Genomic DNA, 20,333 nt, shown 5'->3' with positions numbered 1-20,333 from the left:
TAACATTTGTTGACCGGGAAAGTCCGACTAGGTTCCACAGATCCTGTTTTCAGCGGAGGCCCGTGGAGAAACACTCCAGAAGCATGTCTTTAGAATGTGGGAGGAAACCGGAGTACCCGGAGGAAACCCACGCGAACGCAGGGAGAACATGCAAACTCCACACAGAAGGCACCCCAGCCGAGAATCAAGCCGGAGAACCTCTTGCTGTGAGGCAACAGCATTAACCGCTGCACCACTGCGCCGCCCACAGTATTGCAAGCTGGATTGTGTGTGTGTGTGGGGGGGGGGGGGGGGCAGCGATGATAATAACTAGTGTTTGTGCTGTCCATGAAGCTTACCTAGATCATGGCTGATGGAGCAGCAAGAGCATCTGAGTCAGGTGTGGCATATGAGTCAAGTGTGGCAATACATTCATATGTCTGAGTGAGGTATTGCAGTTTTGTGGAAGACTTCAAGGTATCCTTCATCAGCAGCCCTGCACAAAGTATTCTTCTTCTTTATGGGCAGGTGGTGAAGGATAAGCTTACCCATCAGTGAAAAGGGAAGGAAAACACTTGCAGCTGTGGGCATTCTGCACTCCTCAGAGAACATTGTCCAGGAATCAGAAGAGTGAGAGGAACTTGTAGTCCAGAAAGGCCTAACAGTATCTCTGCTAGCAGTACTTAAGTAGAAATTCTAATGACTGAGAGAATTTATCAAATGGACGTTACCTTAAAAGTGGGGGGCATCCACAAAACCGGGGATTCAAAGCTCCTCTCTATCAAAAGCAGAGACCGTTTTATTCCCCCTAATGCGTCAGCTGTCAAGGTTATCTGGTGGCCATGCAAGCATATAAAGACAATAAAATTGTCATGAATACATCTTGGAGTGCTATGATCATTTGAAAATGAAGCAGTATGTGAAAAGCATAGTTGTGTAAGAACTTACCATAACTGTAGATATCCTTCTGATCACTGTTGCAGTATTCCAATATCTTGCTAAATAACCTGGACATCTGGCCGGGGTTCCAAAGCCAGAACATTCCATGGAGCCATACATCCAATATATGACCTAAAACTGCAGCTGTAAAGGTACAGAAGGAAGTCCCAGATGGAGTTGTCACATTCACAAGGTTTGATTGGTTGCCACCTGAACATTGAACAAAATAGTCTGCCTCACACCAGAGTAAATTCAGGTCTTACAGGTTTAGTTCACCTTCTGTTCCATTCAGTTTCAGCTGCAGCAGTGGTTCTCAAGAGTACTGGAATTCACAATTATTCATCTTTTTTTTTTCTGCAAGGATGTGTATGAGACTTCTGCACTAGATCTTAAGGGTTCGGTGGTCTTTGGTATCGGATCCACTGCTACATATCCTGTTTCTTTCTTGAGTGTGCCACTGGCACATGCATTGCTGGCTACACAAAACCAGTCTAATGCAAGGCTGTCCCTTTTCTCCTTCTCTTCCCCACTGTTACTGTTAGCGTGGAGGCATTGGCCTTGAGGTTGAGTGGGGTGGGACATTGCTTATGGCAGATGGCCCAGGGGGGCATGGTCAGAACAGGATGTCACTACGTGCATAAATGTCTTGGAAATGAGGGTGGTCCTCCTTCCATTGAAAGGCTCTTCATGCCTCCCTTCCTCAGAGTGCAGTTACCATCTGTTTCTACATGGCATGGTGTATGAACAAACGAAGAGTAACATCCTGCCCCTTTTGTTAAGAGTCTATAAGACCGTGGGAGTGGGCAACTACCTCTAATTTCTTTGTGACAGTAACACTTATCCCAGAACAGCCATCTCCCTTCTGGACCTGTGCACCAGATGGTTTCAGATTTTACATGAGTGTTTTTTCTGTTGGGCAGTGGCTTACATGGTATTCCACTGTTGGGGAGAGCCTTGTAGTTATGTGTGTGTTTCCTCTGCCAGCACAAAGTGCAACAGCTTCTTTTCCTTAATCCTTCCACATGATGGACACCACAGATTTATTGGCCCTGGTTAGCAGAGTCCATGTCACAACATGCTAGATTTTTCAAGGCTTGCAAGTTGCATTTAAAGTGGAGGCTTCACCATCCAAAACTAACCTTAGCTACTTAATTTAATTTCTTCCCTCCTGTAGTGGCCATCAGCATTGATGTTCTTCATTAGATCACTGTTGCAGTTGCCATCACAATTCTCTAATCTCTTTAGTTAATTTGTTTTTCTGCTATTGGGGTGGGGGTGGGGGTCGGGGTTTGAAGGGTAATCCAACGTCTTGGTCACAAGCTCCAAGTCTCTGAAGTATGTGTTCTCAAGGAAAATTTTCAAAGAATTTAACCTGCTCCTTATGGTTTTAGGAGTAAAGGAAAGGCAGGTTTGACTGGACCTGATGTTGTCCCAGACAAAAGAAACAGTTAGTTGAGGAGTTCTTATAGCGGATTTGTCTGCACAAGACATTTGCCCTTTCTGACAGATCTAAGAACGTTAATGAATAACTTTATAGAGCAAATAAAGGTTTCCCAATGGGGATACTTATCTGCTTGAAGATATACCTGAAGTTGACTGTCTGTACTCATGATGAGATGTTTACATAAGTACACATATGACAAGAAAGTTCTGAGTTTTGGCATGCCTGTCCATCGTTATTTTATTAGTATGTGCTCTCGTGTTATTTGCAGATGTGGGTGAGCAAGGAATCTGAAGACTAGCTGAACATCTGATATCCTTGGCAGAACAAAAGCTGCTGCAGCAGCATTTATATTGTCTGTAATTGTTCTGCTGTATTATTTTACGTGAAGGGTGCAGGAGATCAAAAAACAGATGTATAACTCATTTGCCAGTAGTGTGGGACAGCCCACTGGACGTGTCCCTTTTCAGGAGCAGCCCAGGCGTACTTTCTGGTGAAGCAGCTTGGGAGAGTCACAGAAAACAAAGGCTGAGGGAATCACTGTGCATTAAAATAAGCAGCTCTTTAATAGTGCATAACCTTAATAATCTGCACTAAGTGCTGGAAAAGCTGTTGCAGCCCAAGCACAGTGCATTGTACATCTTTGTACCTTCAAGAAACAAGCTAAATTAAAAATGTATTCAGAGTTGCAACATTAACATTAAGCCCATAGACTTCGTGCTCTACAATTTATTTGCATCTAAATAATAAACACACTGTCAAACGTTAATGAAACCAAGGGTCACTCCAAAGAGCATGGCTCATGTAATGATGCTTGTGTTTACTACAGTCAATTCCCTTCCTTTACACCATAACTACTTAGCTTCATTGGTACTAGTTACTAAGCTTGCACTCCAGGGGACCATTGAGGAGTTTAGCCCAAATTTCCAGATACCCCAAAGCACTGTCTGCTTAAGTGACTTGCTGAAAGGCAGAACATAAATATGAGGCAAAATCAGAAATGTCGAGCAAAAGTGGAGACTGTTAAAAGCATTCTACTATTCTACTCTAAATCACAAGGTGTGGCAGTTGCTGTAGAGGATTAAGGCTCTTTCTCCTATAACCAAGGTACAGGATTTGAGCCTGATTGAGTTGCGTAACTGAACTGTTGTCTCTGACTGGGGGCATTTTACACAGATGCGCACACACACACACAGCTGTAACTCGTATTGTGCCTGCCTAATGAAACTCTGCATCCATCTGTGCTTGTGCTTTGCTTCTGCAGCTCATTATGTTCATAAAAACATTCACGGTTTGCTGCTTCAACTCATGTTGCTAACCAAATAATTAAATTGTTCCGTGGTATGTTACAATAAAAAAGTACAAGCTAAACTTTAGCAGTGATGGTGAATTTTTTGGGTTTGGCGTGTCAAAAGCACCTGGCACAAAATAATTCAGTGCACTTCAGATGAGCAACAAATGCAAAAGCAGTGTCTTTGGTAACTCGGATGCTGGTGATTGCTGACGTGTCACCCAGAACTTCGTGGCATGTGTCACCTTTGACACACATGTCATAGGTTCGCCATCACTGAGCTAAAGGAAAGTCAGGCATTCTGTTAATGCCTGCTTGTTCTACTTCTGCAAAAATTAAGATTTCGCACTGGTTTGTATTTCTCTGTGTGCTCTTCCTGACTCATTGAACGCATGCCAAACAGGAACTCTAAAATGTGCAGTATGTGGATGGAGAGCAAAGTAGGAAAAACTTTTATTTATTTTTTTTAATTATAAATAGGAAAAACTTTTATTTATTTTTTTAATTAATAGTTTTGTTTATTTATTTATTTTTAATTAATGTTACAGTAAGAGGTTCTCTGGTTCGATCCTCGGCTGGGGTGCCTTCTGTGCAGAGTCTGCATGTCCTCCCTGTGGTCGCGTGGGTTTCCTCCGGCTGGAGCCGATACTTCTTCTGCTAGAGTAGTGGGTTCGGTGCCGGCCGGCTCCGATACCCTGACTACTGTTGCCTTGTCGGCTCCGGCTGGAGCCGACACTTTATCCAGCATCGGAGCTGAGAGATCCTCGGCTCCATCTGGGGTTCAAGGGACTTCGGCTCCGATGGCTCCGGCCCGCAAGAGATCCCGGTCCCCTTCGATACTAAGTATTCACTCGGCTCCGGGGTCTCCTCTTTTGTCGGAGCGGAGCCATCGGAGCCGATCTTCGAGATCTTCCAGGCTGTCTGACCACGATTTGGAGAGGGTGGTAAGCAGGCTGTTGAAGTCTCAGGCACTGGCCCAAATGCTCCATAGCCCGTCTCAACAGACTTCGGCTACAGCCCCAATTCTTGAGATTCCTCCTCTGACTCCACACCAGAGTTCGGAGCCGGAGCTTCTTGGGACAGCGACTGTTTCGATGCCGGAGCCGATACATCCTTCGGCTCCGTCATCCTCGGCTCCGATCTCCTCCTTGAGACTTTCCTTGGAGGGATCCGGTCGTCGGGTTTCCACTGTCGGCTCGAGGGGCTAGTGGCATCGGACCCTTGTCCGACCCCGCTCTCCCTCTCGGAGCTTCGGCTTTGGTAAGCTCGGCGCCGCCATTGGCCTCGGAGCCTTCTCTCTCCTTGGAGCCGACCATTCCTGTTTCTTCGGAGCGGGTGTGTTCAGGTCTCCCGGGGAGAGGAGCCTTTGAGGTGATGAGGAGTGTCCTGGCCTCTGAGCCTGGTCAACGGTCTATCCCTCTAGCTCCTCCCTCATCAGTGCCTGCAGATGCCTCTTGCCAGCCTCTTGCTCTCAGGCCCAGGGATCCATCGCCCCAGGTTTCCCCACTGGGAATTTCCTCCTCTTCCGAGGTTTCTCCTGACCCTGCAGGGGAACCCCCTCGGAAGAGGACGTGTAAGAGGAAACACACAGACTCCCGGAGTCTACTACATCTGATACCGACTTAGATGAGTCGGAGGGTTCCCTCGGTCCCCTCTGAGGATGTCTCATTTTCAGACATCCTTGAGCTCCTCAAACAGAGGGGGAATTGGCCCTCCATTGACCCCTCCGAGGATGAGTCGGTATACCTGGAGGCTTTTGGATCCCGACCCTCCACCTCCTGGGTGTCTCCGCCTTCGACCCACTCATGCAAGTAGTGGCTCGGAAGGCGTGGCTCAAGATTCTGTGGAACCTGTCCCCAGGAGACCATCCAAGTTCATCACGGCCCCTTCGGACAAACAGTTCCTGTCCAAAGGTGTCTCTGTGGATGCTATGGTGGTGGCGGCCACTAAGAAGGAACTGGCGGATCCTTCAGTACCTGTCCATCCTCCTAATAAGGATTCTAGGACCATGGACAGGTATGGAAAGCGGATGTTTTCTTCAGCGACCTTTGCAATGCGTTCGCTGAATTACCTTTGTCACTTCACCAGGCTTCAACGAGATATTCTCAAGGAACTGGGAGAAGTAGTCCAGGATCCTTCAGCTGCTGGGGCTCAGGAAAAGATTGCCTCTCAGCTAGCTATCCTGAATTCGATATCTAACTCCTCCATGCGGCTCATATCTTATGCAGCCGATGGAACGAGCAGGGCCGCAGGCACAGGTGTTGCTCTTAGACGCCAAGCCTGGATGCGGCTGTGTAATTTTGCGGACCCTTTAAGGCGTCCTTCACCAACACCCCCTTTGACGGTTCGGCTTTGTTCGGACCTCAGGTGAAGGATACTTTGACCAGATGTGAACAGGACGGTAAAACTCTTTCTGCCGTTGGAGTCCAGTTTTCCACTCCTTCTAGACCATATCCCAAGGGTCAGAAGGGGGGGAAGATGTGGTTCCGTAAAGCCCAAGGAGCTACACTGGACACACGTGGTCAGTTTACCCCGAGACGCAGAGGGGTAACAATAATAGACGCCCTAGAGGCAGGGGGGGTCCTCAGAACCAGGGCAACAGGGAGCCTCTTCCTGAGAAGCCTTTTCAGCATCCCTGAGGTGTTGCCCGACTGTCCACCCTTGGAGGCAGTCGGGGGAAGAATTTCGCTGTACCCAGTAGCCCGGCAATCCCTATCACAAGACAAGTGGGTACAGTCGATTATATCCGAGGGTTACAAAATCCCCTTGAAAGGTTTCCGACCTCTACAATCCCTTCCAGACATCTCACCCGGTCAAAGGGATTTGGCAAAACAGGAAGTTTCAAAACTTCTGGCAAAAGAGCCATCCAAACAGTGCCGCAGACCAAGTAGGATCCGGCTTCTACTCAAGATTCTTTTGGTCCCCAAAAGGACGGGAGATTGGAGACCAATACTAGACCTAAGCAGACTAAACAAGTCTGTCAGAAAGGCAAGATTCCGGATGGTCACGCTGCAATCCATTCTGCCCTTTCTGGGCAAGGACAACTGGATGTGCTCGATAGACCTTCAGGATGCGTACTATCATATAAAGATTCACAGACGCCCAGAAGGTTTCTCCGCTGGCTGGGAGCCAGTCATTACCAATTCAGAGCACTGCCCTTTGGCCTCACTTCAGCCCCCAGAGTGTTCACCAAATGCATGGCAGTGGTCACAGCTCACCTGAGACGTCGAGGATTCCAAGTGTTTCCTTATTTGGACGACTGGCTCCTCTCCGCCACCTCCAAGGATCAGCTTCTTCGGTCCAGAGACTACACCTTACAGCTTTGCAAGAGTCTAGGAATTTCGTGAATTTCAAAAATCCTCTCTGCTGCCTTGCCAATCTATCACCTTTATAGGCAGAGTTAGATACCGTCAGAATGTTAGCCAGGCTAACAAATCAAAGGATTCTGGACATCCAGAAATTTGTTCAGCTTCTGTTACAAAGCAACAAGGTCAAAGCCAGGTTTGTCTTGAAAGTTCTAGGCCTAATGGCTGCAGCCATTGTTCTTCTTCCACTGGCTCGCTTCCACATGCGTCTCCTGCAGTGGATGTTATTCACGCAGTGGTCGTACCACGATCTGCCCATGAGACACGAGATCTTAGTGACACAGTCTTGCAGGGCTCATCTACGATGGTGGATATCTTCCCCTCTTCTTCATCAGGGCCGACCCTTTGTTCCCCCTCCTCCAGTTTCCACAGTCACCACGAATGCCTCTCTGATCGGGTGGGGGGGGCATTATCAGGGCAGGATGGTCCACGGGACATGGCAACCCATAGAATACCACCTGCACATAAATGTCCTGGAGATGAGAGCAGTGCTTTTAATGTTGCAAGCCCTCGACGACTTTCTTCCCACAGGGACTATTGCAGTACAGACAGACAACATGTCCGTGGTCTGGTACATCAACAAACAGGGCGGAACCAGGTCCTATCCCTTATGTCGAGAAGCTCTCAGACTTTGGCAATGGGCGATCTCTTCTCAGCGGTTTCTGATAGCAACGCACATCCCGGCAGGTCCAACCTATTGGCGGACAGGCTAAGCAGATCTATTCTGATGCCTCACGAATGGTCTCTCAATCAGTCTGTAGTGGATCAGATTTTTCTGAAGTGGGGCACCCTTGTTGCGATCTTTCGCTACCCTCAAAACAGCAAGTGCCCAGATTACTTCACACTTTTTCTCTTCCAGGCCAACCCTTGAGAGACTCTCTAACCCAGGATTGGCCTCGGGACTTCTTTATGCTTTTCCTCCCTTTCCATTGATTCCACAAGTCATTCAGAAAGCCACTGTTTTGAGAGCCAAATTGATCCTCATTGCTCCATATTGGCCTCGACAAATTTGGTTTCCGTCTCTACATCATCACCTTCTGGTGCAGCCCTGGCATCTGGACCCAGTTCCGGATCTTTTGATCCACCAGTCGGGTCAGCAGCACCGGGCCATTCATTCTCTCAACCTCACTGCTTGGTTGCTCCACTTCCTTCCCCAGCCAGGCTACCAATGATTTCTGACTCAGTCAGAGACATTTTAGTGTCTTCTTTAAAGTTGTCCACTAGAACTGTTTATGCTAGCAAGTGGCGACGTTTTTCTATTTGGGCAAACGCCAGAAATATTGATCCTTTCACCGCTCCTATACATTCTGTTTTGGATTTCCTGGCAGAGGTTTTTCATTCGGGATCGTCATCATCTACAGTCAAAGTACAACTGGCTGCTATTTCCAAATTTCATGTTGGCTTGCAGGACAATAACATCATGTCTCATAGGTTATGCAAAGCCTTTTGAGAGGAGTTTTTCTCCTAAAACCGCCTGTGAAACATCCTCCTCCGCAATGGGATCTGAACTTAATGTTGGCATCCCTAATTCTACCTCCTTCGAACCGTCTGCTACGTGTTCTTTAAAGTTGTTGACATGGAAAACTATATTTTTGCTGGCTGTTACTTCTGCAAGAAGAGTTTCTGAGATTCAGGCCCTCTGTATTCGTTCACCTTATCTGGTGTTTCATAAGGATAGGGTTTCGCTCAGAACTAACCCTTCCTTTCTTCCCAAGGTTGTATCTCAAGCCAATATTAACCAATCTATTGATCTACCAGTTTTCTTTCCTAACTATTCTGACAGAGCTGAACAGAAGCTGCATTTTTTGGATGTTCATCATCAGCTCAGGTACTACTTACATAGGACTAAACAAATTAGAAAATCAGACCAATTGTTTGTCTCCTATGCAGAAAACAGGTTGGGTCTTCCAGTATCTAACGCGACCTTATCTAGATGGTTGACTTCCGCCATTTCCTATGTGTACTCTCTCAGGGGCAAACAACTATCTTCTAAGCCAAAAGCACATTCGACCAGGAGTCTATCCACTTCTGTAGCCTTTCAGGATAGACTTCCCATTGACACTATTTGTGCAGCAGCTACTTGGGCCACGCCTCATACCTTTGTGTCTCATTACAAGTTGGATTTGGCCTCCAGAGATAGGGCCAGTTTTGGTTCCACTGTTCTCAAGAGTCTGTTCCATTGAGCCACCCGGGATACAGGTGCTAGGGACGCGGTCCCATCCAGCAAGAATGAAGGCGAGATTGACAACTTAACATTTAGAAGTTATGTACCTACCATAACGCTTCCATGTTAGTTGTCTTTCGCCTTCTTTCTTGCGTCCCTCCCTCCTTCCCCCTGGCCTGGACAGATCTTGGAGAGTTCCTATTAGATTGCTTCCTCTGGAGCATTGTTATGAGGACTTCTTTTAGGAACCATGGTTCCTAATTATATTAGGATAAGTCTTTAGCAGGGTTAGTTAGCTGCCAAACGAGATCTGAGGTAGTTCCGCCTTGCATCATGGGATATAGGGTTGCCTCGAGCTGGTAAAAGGAGTTCTCGAGCTAAAGCTAGTGCCGAGTCGGAGCCGAGGATCGGCTCCGAACCCATCCAGCAAGAAAGAAGGCGAGAGAAGACAACTAACATGGAACGTTATGGTAGGTACATAACTTCTAATTTTTCTCTAACCAAGTAAGAAGGTTAAGTACCAAAACTGTTTTCCTCTCGGTAATGAGGGCGTTTGAGTGCTGTAGTAATTAGTAGGTTATTTAGTGCTTACAACAAGTTCTGAACAAGTGCTGATCACGAATAAGCAAATTCAAGTGCTAAAACTAAGAATCTGTATCTGGACTAAACTAGTTGCATGAAAGGGGGGAAACAAGTGCAAATGCGGGCTTTTAAATCAAAAAGTTGAGAGAGATGGAAAAACTGCCCAAACGGCCAATAACTACAGTTTCTGGGCCAGAACCACTCCTTATGTGGTAGATAGGTTACCTAGTGCTTACTACTCCCACTGATAAGCTAGAAGGCTTCCCCCCAACACAGAAAGCTCGGGGGGGCTCAGAAGCTTACATACAGTCCTGGATACAGCAAATCTGAATCTGGACTACAATAGTTACAGGAAAGGTAGGAAACAGGCTTAGATTTTATGTATATGTATATATATATATATATATATATATATATATATATATATATGGGTTCCTATGAGTTCATCGAAATGCCAAAACATCGACGCTCACTTCTTCGACACGAAAACATCGACTCTTCATATCATCGACAATTCACGTAAGCGATCCTCCCCCTCTCAGGACCCATGGTAGCACTTGTGTGTGTATTGCGACGTAAAGTATAACGCTGTCAAGGGAAATTGTGGGTAGTGACTTGAACCATATGCGCTGTAGCAGACAAACAAGTGCTACCATGGGTCCTGAGAGGGGGAGGATCGCTTACGTGAATTGTCGATGATATGAAGAGTCGATGTTTTCGTGTCGAAGAAGTGAGCGTCGATGTTTTGGCATTTCGATGAAGTCATAGGAACCCATATATATATATATATATATATATATATATATATATATATATATATATATATATATACAGAAAAGCTAAAACAGCAGTAAAAACAATTCAAATGCAGTGCAAGCTAGCACACTTGAGTATGTAGCAATGTTAGACCAAACGGTTTAAAAAATGCAATTAAATTAAAAATGACTAAAAAACAAGTGCAGAAGGAGTCTATTAGGTAGAATGAGGTAAAGAGATGGGACTGCGGGGAGTGTCCCAGATCAAATCTACAGTGGGGGCGGGCAACTGCAAAAGCCTCCAAATTTAAACAAGACAGGAATGGGGAGGGTGAGTAGGGGAAAAACAACACCTTCAACAGAGATCTGAAAAACTATACAGTGAAGCAAAAATAACAGTACACAACTCTGAAGTCAGCCAACAATGATATAAAATTAGTCAAGCAACAATTAACAGTATACAACTCTGAAGTGCCAGAAAAATATACTTAGCTTTGTATATCTCCAGATAGTTTGAAGAGCACTCTGTCAGGACACAGGAAGGCTCCAGCAATGATATGCAGGCTGTTACTAAGAGGGTCCAGTTTTATGCAAGTAATCCTTGAGATAGTCAGTTAACTCACAGGATGTAAAACCAATTATACCAACTTAAGACACAGAGAAATAGCGGGAGGGGGGAAAAACACCTTCAGCAGAGGTCTGAACAACTATGCAGTGAAGCAAAAGTAACAGTGCACAACTCTGAAGTCAGCCAGCAATGATATAAAATTAGTCAAACAACAATTAACAGTACACAACTCTGAAGTGCCAGAAAAATATAGTTCGCTCTGTATATCTCCAGATAGTTTGAAGAGCACTCTGTCAGGACACAGGAAGGCTCCATCAATGATATGCAGGCTTGTTACTAAGAGGTTAGTGTGCAAGGCCTAAGTACTAAGAGGTTAGTGTGTAAGGCCTTTCTCAGAGGTATTTTCCATATTTGACGTGATTCTTCCTCCTTTTAAACCAGCTGCTGCTGCAGTGTTGAACTATATGTCGTGGAAGTTAGTCTTCATATTGGTCATCTCTTTAGCTAGAAGTGTGTCTAAGGTACAAGCACTGTGTGCTAATTCTTCATACCTAATTTCCATAAGTATAGTATGTTGTGAGCTAATCCTTCATTTGTGCCTAAGGTCACTGCTGAGATGGACATAGTCTAGCAGCCTAGCTGCATTCCTTCCTTTTACTGTAATAGAGTCAGATACTTGTGGCATTGTGGATGGGATGCCTGTAGACTGCTTACTTAAGTGGAAATAATAGTCATTAATAAGTATCTTAGTTGTCTGTGCCTTTTCTAACTAGAAATCGGTTCTGAAGTTTGTAAAATTGCTTTATCCAGATGGTTGGTTGACTACATTTTCTTGTGACGTTTTCCTCTTGTGCCTAGAGTTCACAAAGAAAGGGTGGTGACTACCTATCTGGTATTTTTCCGAAAAAAAATAGCATTGTATATCTGTGCAGCAGCTATATGAGCTTCACTGAACACTTTGACAAGACTGTACGATACTTTATATTCTACAGATTGCTAAGAGGTGACCTTTATCTGGCATACAAGATATCCTCTGACAAGTACTGATTGCTTTACTGCACATCAGCAAGCCGTATTGCATCAGAAGTACTCCTAAGCATCTAAACAACTTCTGCAACATCAGCAAAATGGTATGGAGGAACAGGTTTATCTCACAGAGGATACTATTGTTTTTGAACAGACCACCAGCCATGTAAAACAAAGTTCATCCCTCTCCTTATTCAAGCACACCTTGGATCTATGGATGGGAAACTGAAAATTTACCCAAGAATTGCCCCCTGTACTAAGAATGGACAGAGGCAGCTTCTAAATGCTTTATCCCGTGCATGGGTCACCTCAAATTGTCTGTGGTATGATCCCAATTATTCTCATTAGGGGTATTGTATAATTATTAACTATGAGATGGGTAAGAACATTCTCTACCCAAATGGGATTGGTTAATTTGAGCACAAAATGGGAAAATGGTAGGCTTAAAATGTCCCTCAGTGGTAGCCAGCCTAGTACTTGCCTGTGAACCTATGAAGACACAACAAGCTTGATGTGATCCATCTTCCTTTGGGGACTACAGTTGGTGGATCTATGTTTCCATTTAGGTGACCATAGAACTTTTCCAAGCTACTGTTGCACCCCCCCCTTCCCTTGCCTATGATGCAGTATTCCTTGCTTTTCCATATCTTAATTTCTTCCTACAGCTGAACATGTTGGTTGGAGTGCAGAAAGCTTTAGGCTACTTTTTGGTGGAAAAAGGTGTTGAACTCTTTGTCTTGTTTCACAAGTCTTGGTTTGTGGCATTACTCGTCACTCTTTGCCTTTGCTTTAGTTTAAAATCTTCTCTCCAGCTAAGATATTGTCTGAACTTAGGGTTTTGGCCTGTTCTTTCTCTTTTTGCTATCATACCTCGTTCCCATTAGTTTGACTGTTGCAAGAAGCTCATTCATACCAACAGTCATAGCAGATATCACTTAGATGCATAGCACTTTTGTGAGTACTGTGACCCATTCATCCATCGATCCACAACCCCATTTCTCATTTTTGCACATGGGGTCTGGGTGTCACTTCAACACTGACAATCATCTAGAGCCAAGGTTTACACTGCCGGGTGGCTAGCCCTGTCATGGTAGATCTTCTTTGTGTTTCACTGTTGCAGTCATTACATTAGGGTTATCTGTCTGCACATAGCCCACAGCCGGCCTGAATATCAAAGTCTTGGATTCCTGTGTCGGATGCTGTCTCTTCTTCCTACCTATGAATGTCAGGTCGTCAGGGGTATAAAACATGCAGCCGATGCCATTACATCAGTCTTTCTTGCTGTGCGGTACCCGAAGCAGAAGCAGTTCACAAGTGTCCGTCAGCCGATTCCTGAAATTTTCATTTTTGAGTTTCAGAACCAAAGTCTTCAAAAAAGCTAAGTACCCCATTGGGGACCCTTTTTCTTGCTCTTAACCGATATAAGTAAAAGTTAACGATTGTATTACCTGTGGAAAGCAAATACCTCATAAAGATTTTCATTTGTACTGCATTCCTTGCTTAGGCCCAGACCACAACGTCCCACGCTGTCGGTTTTGTACCTTATTTAACCCCCGGACTATTCGTCATCTGTTTATTTTTGCAGCAAATTATTTTTAAACTATCCAGAAAAGCTTCAGTAAGCCATCCGATGAACGACATTCCGAAAAAACGTAAAGATAAAGACAGACTGCGTAGGTCCAAAGCTGCAGACGACGCTTCCGTTAAGCTAGTCACCAGTTCGCCGGTATTAAGTGAGGCGCTTTCGCAGCCCCTGATACCCGCTACTTCAGATTCATAGGGCTCTACTGACACCCATTCGGAGTCCGGTATGCCTTGAGATGTTTCTTCGACTATGGAACCTGCGGATGTCTCTACCTTGGATGGGTCCGGAGCCGCTGTGCAGGCACCGGTTTCTGAGGATGTATTCAGGCCTACTGACTTGCATTTCAAACCAACGCCATCTTCTTCTTTAAGGCCTAAAACTCGAACCACTCCTAGAAGACCGACGTCCAAACCACATGGTCAGGCCTATATGCCTAAAAAACAAATGATAAGAATGGCTGAAGACCTTATTACTTTAATTAGGGGAAGCCAGCCTTCACCCTGTAAGAGACCTTGAACTGATTTTCCTTCTAATCAGGATTCTGAAATTTCTGTTTCTTCTGATTACCAGGATTTGCCCTTATCTACCTATGAGGATTTTGATGCAGAGGATTCCATTCCCTCTGCTTCCCCTCCAGAAGATTTTTCTTTTGGTGAAAGCTTGCACACTCTTAGGGAGCATTTCCGCTGGGAAAGCCAGGATTACTCTGACTCCATAAAGAGGCATAGGGAATTCTCACTTCTCACTTAACACAGGCTTTTAGCTATCTCTCCTGTCCTGGACATTGTAGATGATGCCTTCTTGGAATCTAGCCTGGCTTCAGACACTTTACCTCCAGCTCCCAAGATGCCTGACGGGTATTACAGAGTACCTGACTCTCACAAGTTCCTCTTCAAGAATCCTACTGCGGACCCAGAGACCATTTCCCAAGGACCTAAAGGCATTAAGGCTACTACTGCCAAAAACCCTACCCCCTCTGATAGAGATTCCAGGGCCTTGGACAGATGGGGTAAGAAGGTATACACTTCTGCTACTTTGGCCATTAGGGCCTTAAACTGCCAGTTTCATATGTTAAAGTATCAGCAGCATATTATGGGACTACTTAAAAAGAAAATTATGTTGATTCCTGACTGTGCTGAAAATAAAGAATTACAGGATTTAATGCATTCTGCTGAACAAGCTGGTAAACATACTTTGCAATGTGGTTTTGACTCTTTAGAAGCATCTTGCAGGGCTGCTGTCACTGGGTCTGTACTTAGAAGACATGCCTGGCTTAAGGAGCAAAATTTGCCAGATCATGTTAAAGCTAAATTACTGGATGCTCCCTTAAACCAAGACCGCCTGTTTGGCAGCAAAGCAGAAGTAGTCCTTAAAAAGATGGAGGAGAAAGCTAAATTTATGCAAACAGTTAAATATTTCCTACAAGTACAGCCTCCCAGATTTAGTAGGCATTGGCCTTCTAAGAATTTCTCCTTTCCTGTCTCTCCCAGGCCTACTCAGTACAATCCCAGGAACAGCAGACCGCCTAGGCTACAATCTCAAGGTACTCACAGGCCTACGCAGTGGGGGGCTCCCACTTCCAAAGCTGGAAGTAGTAAGACAACCCCCCCATGGAAAAATGTCACAATGACTTAACCTTAAACCTTCCAAGCCCTGCTCAACTGCCTGCTCCCTTAGGAGGAAGGATCGCCCTGCATGCAAAAAACTGGGAACTCATTACCCAGGTCAAATGGGTTTTAAATATATTTTTCCAAGGATACAGATTCCACTTCCACACCATAGCAACCCCAAACGGTTGGCCAGACCTACCCCCAAATCAGTGGGGCAGAGGCTCAACAGCAGGTTCTCTCTCTTCTAAGTATCAGGGCTATTCAACCTGTCCCAGCAGAAAAAAGGGGACAAGGTGTTTACTCAAGACTTTTCCTGGTACCCAGAAAAGACCGCTCCTAGCGTCCTATCCTGGACCTCTCTATTCTAAACACCTTTTTGTTAATCCCAAAATTCAAAATACTAACACTTCAAGAGCTGCTTCCTATGCTAGGCAAAGATGCCTGGTTGGCAACCTTAGACTTAAAGGATGCTTACCTACACATTCCAATAAGGGAAGCTTGCAGGAAATACCTACTCTACAGAGCAGGCTCCATCAGTTCTCTGCACTTCCCTTTGGCTTATCTAATGCACCCAGGGTATTCAGAAAGTGTCTAGCCCCAGTCTTTGCATTTTGCAGGCAAAGAAATATTCAAGTATATCCATTCCTGGACGATTGTCTAATTCAAACAGAAAGTCTGGGTATGCCACTAAAACATCTGGCATTTGTAAAGAAACTTCTAACCTCACTGGGGTACACCATAAACGAAAAGAAATCTCATCTAGTACCCAGCCAACAAATTGTATTCCTGGGTGCAAGCTTGAACACAACTTCCCAGATGGCTTACCTCACGCCAGAGAAACAAGTTTGACAGCCTACTTCAAACTATTGGCCACAGAAACCTAGCTATCTGCAAGGAAAATCCTGCAAGCCCTGGGATTCATGGCCTCTTGCATCCTACTAATTCTATATGTAAGACTGCATATGAGGAAACTACAATGGTATATAAAAAGCCTATGGTGTCAACATTCTCAGGACCTGGAATCAATGATTCCTATCATTCCTTGTATAAAGACAGAGTTCTTTTGGTGGGCAGAGGCCTGCTACCACAGAAGGGGCTCCCATTCACTCTACCCCCTGCCGCCCAAACCCGAACAACAGACACATCAGACTATGCATGGGGGGCTCACTTGGCAGGGCAGTGCATTCAGGGCAAATGGAACCCGATTCAGATGCACCTGCATATCAATCAGAAAAGAAATGTTAGCTATACAGAATTCCCTGACAGCCTTCAAGGACCACATTCTTCCAGGACCACATTCTTCCAGGACAATTATTGGTAAAGACAAACAACACCACCACCGTTATGTGGTACATAAACAAGCAGGGGGGAACCCACTCGTACCCTCTCTGCAGACTAGCCATGGCTCTGTGGAACACAGCCTTGAGCTACCAAGTTCACCTACAAGCTCACTTCCTGCCAGGCAAGCTAAATTCACTGGCAGACGACCTAAGCAGAAATCTCATGGACCCACATGACTGGAAACTGGAACCAAAGATATTCAACCTTTTGAGAAACAAATGGGGGAATCCAGAGATAGACCTGTTTGCCTCCCCTCAGAAATGCCATTTGGACAAATTCTGCACAAGGACTTCCCACAGTCAAGCTTGGAAAGTGGATGCACTGTCCTTCATCTATGAAAGCGTCTCTGTTTATGCCTTCCACCTCTGCCTCTCCTCTCGAAGGTTCTGCTAAAGATAAAACAGGACACACCAATGACAATACTGATTGCACCAGACTGGCCACGCTAGCACTGGTACCCCCTCTTGCGCAGTATGTCACTGCTGGGACCATGGCACCTGCCTCAGACCCCTTCCCTGCTGTCCCAGCAGGAGGGCCAGATTCTGCACCCTCAGCTTCAAACCCTGAACCTTGCAGCCTGGCTAATTCCTTGAGCTCTCTAATAGCATCCCTCAGTAAACAGGTGCTAGATGTCATTCTGGAGGCAAGGAGACCTAGTACTAGAAAATCCTATGCTGAAAAGTGAAAAAGATACTGTTCCTGGTGCCATACTCAGGGGATGGGCACAACGGTGTCCAGCTTACCGCATATTTTTCAGTACTTAACAGAGATGTTCCACAAGGGCCTTTCCTGATCGTCAATTAAAATTTATGCCTCTGCCATTTCAGCACATTATAATACTGAACCACACCCCTCTTCTCTCACTCCCTGCTAAAGCAATTCCTCAGAGGTGCCAAAAATGTAAGACCTCCCAGGAGCTCCAGCCTGGGACCTTAACTTTGTATTGGAAAAGCTCACTGTACCTCCTTTTGAGCCAGCTGCAACTGCAGAGTTGAAATTCCTTTCTTGGAAAACAGCCTTCCTTTTAGCCATCACTTCAGCAAGAAGAGTATCTGAATTACAGGCCTTCATGGCAGTGGAGCCCTTCATCATCTTCCATGCAGACAGGGTGTCCCTCAGGACCAATCCTTCCTTTATGCCCAAGGTGGTGTCTAGTGTGGCCCTTAATCAGTCCATTCATTTGCCTATCCCAAATCCACAAAACAAAGGAGAATGAATACTGCATTCTTTGGACGTGTAAAGACAACTTAGATTTTATTTGGACAGGACTAAGCCTCTCAGAAAATCTGAACAGCTGCTAATTGGCTTTGCTGCAGGGGCAGAGGGGAAGGCCATTTCAAAGCAAACCATTTCTAAGTGGATAGCCCATTGCATTCATTTCTGCTATAAGCACCATGGAAAACCTACCCCACAGGGGATAAGATCACATTCCACCAGGGCTGCATCTACCTCTATAGCCTTTCTCAGAGGTGTCCCCCTACCAGAGACATCCTAGAAGCTGCTACCTGGAGCTCTGTATATACCTTCACCAAGCGTTACCACATATCTATTTTTTCTAAATCCAGAGCTGGTTTTGCCACTGCAGTTTTACAGGGCTTAATAGCTGGTCATAATGCTCTTTAACTTCCTCCTCCCTTCCTTAGCTTTGGGAATCAACCCAAATGTAATGACTGCAACAGTGAAACATGAAGAACATAATACAGTTTTGTATACTTACCATAAATGTAGATGTTTTAGTGTATTCACTGTTGCAGTCCTGGTTACTCTCCCGCCATCCTCCCCTGACTTCTCTTGGCTATACGTTTCTTCTTGTTTAGTGTATTTCAGCTTTCTGGTGTATTTGCTTTTTGTTGGAGGTGTAATCTAACATATAATTGCTTTCCATTATGGGGGCACCTGACATCTGGGGCAAGAAAAACTGATGTAATGGCGTCAGCTGCATGTTTTATACCCCTGACGTCATAGAAGAAGAGACTGCATCCAATGCAGGAATCCAAGACTTTGATATTCAGGCCAGCTGAGGGCTACCTGGAGGCAGATGACCCAAATGTAATGACTGCAACAGTGAATACACTCTAACATCTACATTTATGATAAGTGTACACAACTGTACTTTCTTCAACACTACACACTCATACTTAGGACTACTTTTGAGTATCCAGTCCACCTACTGCATGTCTTTGGAATGTGGGAGGAAACCGGAGCACCCAGAGGAGACCCACACAAACACAGAGAGGACATGCAGATTCTGCACAAAAGGCATCCCAGCCGAGAATTGAACCAGGGAACCTCTTGCTGTGAGGTGACAATGCTATCCTCTGCACCACTGTGCCACCCTGAGTCCTGTGAAATTTGTGCTAAGTTAAGCAAGTCAACTTTGAATACCTTTTTATAGACTGTTAGGTTAGAGAAGCGTTTCAACAACTCCCTGGCTGTTATGTGATGTCTTCATCCAGGTGGATTAGGGAGGATTTCTATTCCTCTCTTCAATCCTCTGTGCCCTCCTAGTTCTGTAGTGATACCTTGCTCTTCCTTGTCTTTTTCAAGCTTCTAAGAACACTTTCTTGTTCATAGTGGCCAAAGTCTATTAAAATGTCATCCAAACATACTAAATTGTTTAAGATCAAAATCATGCCTTCTTCTACAGTTATAGATGTTTGCCATTGAGATGGAGTGTATTTCTCTGCTATTCTCATCCTTCAGAGGCAATGTTGAATTCTTTGTCAAGACTTGGTTTTCTTGCTTTGTCTGTGCACCGAACTTGAAAAGCTTTCTGCTCTTTCTCCTATACCAAGCTTGCCAGGGTCATAGCAGAAATAACCAATGCCGACAGTTTTTGTTGTTCACATTTATCACTTACTATGTAGTCTAAGCTGTATGGGTTATACCCTGCATAGGATAAAGCAGCCAGCCATCTTTCAAAGGTTTGGGTGCCAAGCCCTTCATAGCTTTCCTACTGCTGAAGGGAATGCTGCTTGTGTGGGCTTTCAAGGATCGATGATCAGCTTGTGCTGTTCCATTACTGGGCAGATAAGTTCCTTTTGGGGCAAAGCCTTCTAAATACCATTTTTAATGCTTAAATTTACTTTGTTTTAAGCTAAGAATCTGTGTTTTTATTGAATGTTATCCACCTTTGCTATACTTTTAAACGAGAGCGCACTTTTATTTTTGCCAGATTAAAAGTTAGATTCATAGATTCATAGATTATTACTAGGCTAGCTGCCCTCATGGACCATTTTTAAGCCTAGCCAATTACCCCCTGTGAGAATCAAACCCTGCACCTTGTGCTTCTTAGGTAAACACCTTAACCATTACACCACCCTCCAACCCGATGATTTAAACATTCTAAAAAACATTTTTTTTCTGTAAAGAGACTGTTTAAATTGCTTTTGATGTCTGGTAAAGTGTATTAGAGTGCTTTATACTGTGTTTTTATTGGGAAAAGTGACTTTATACTACTATTAAAATTATACTGGCTTGTACTGCTTAGTTTCCAGTGAAAGAAGCACCCTGTTTGGCTTGACCGTGCTGCAAACTACCAATTCGACAGTCTGTCCTTCTTCCAGCCATAAGAAAAAAAGAGTAAACTAAACAGGCTTTGCCACTGCAGTTTGCCTCAGCTGTAGGTGGGTGGCAAAGCCGTGGCCAAAGTTGGTTCCTCAGACCACTCCTCTTTTTTTTCTTGGA

The 20,333-nt window shown here is 44.9% G+C and overlaps 1 protein-coding gene across 2 annotated transcripts in view; it reads left to right on the top strand.

Moving 5' to 3' along the window:
* DEDD (death effector domain containing) overlaps positions 1–20,333 on the top strand; it is a 724,306-nt gene that overhangs the window by 481,073 nt on the left and 222,900 nt on the right. The gene's annotated exons all lie outside the window — the stretch shown is intronic.

This window comes from Protopterus annectens, chromosome 12.part0 (assembly GCF_019279795.1).
Source record: "Protopterus annectens isolate FY-2018-M chromosome 12.part0, PAN1.0, whole genome shotgun sequence".
NCBI lineage: Eukaryota > Metazoa > Chordata > Ceratodontiformes > Protopteridae > Protopterus > Protopterus annectens.
This window is presented reverse-complemented; position numbering and strand designations above follow the sequence as displayed.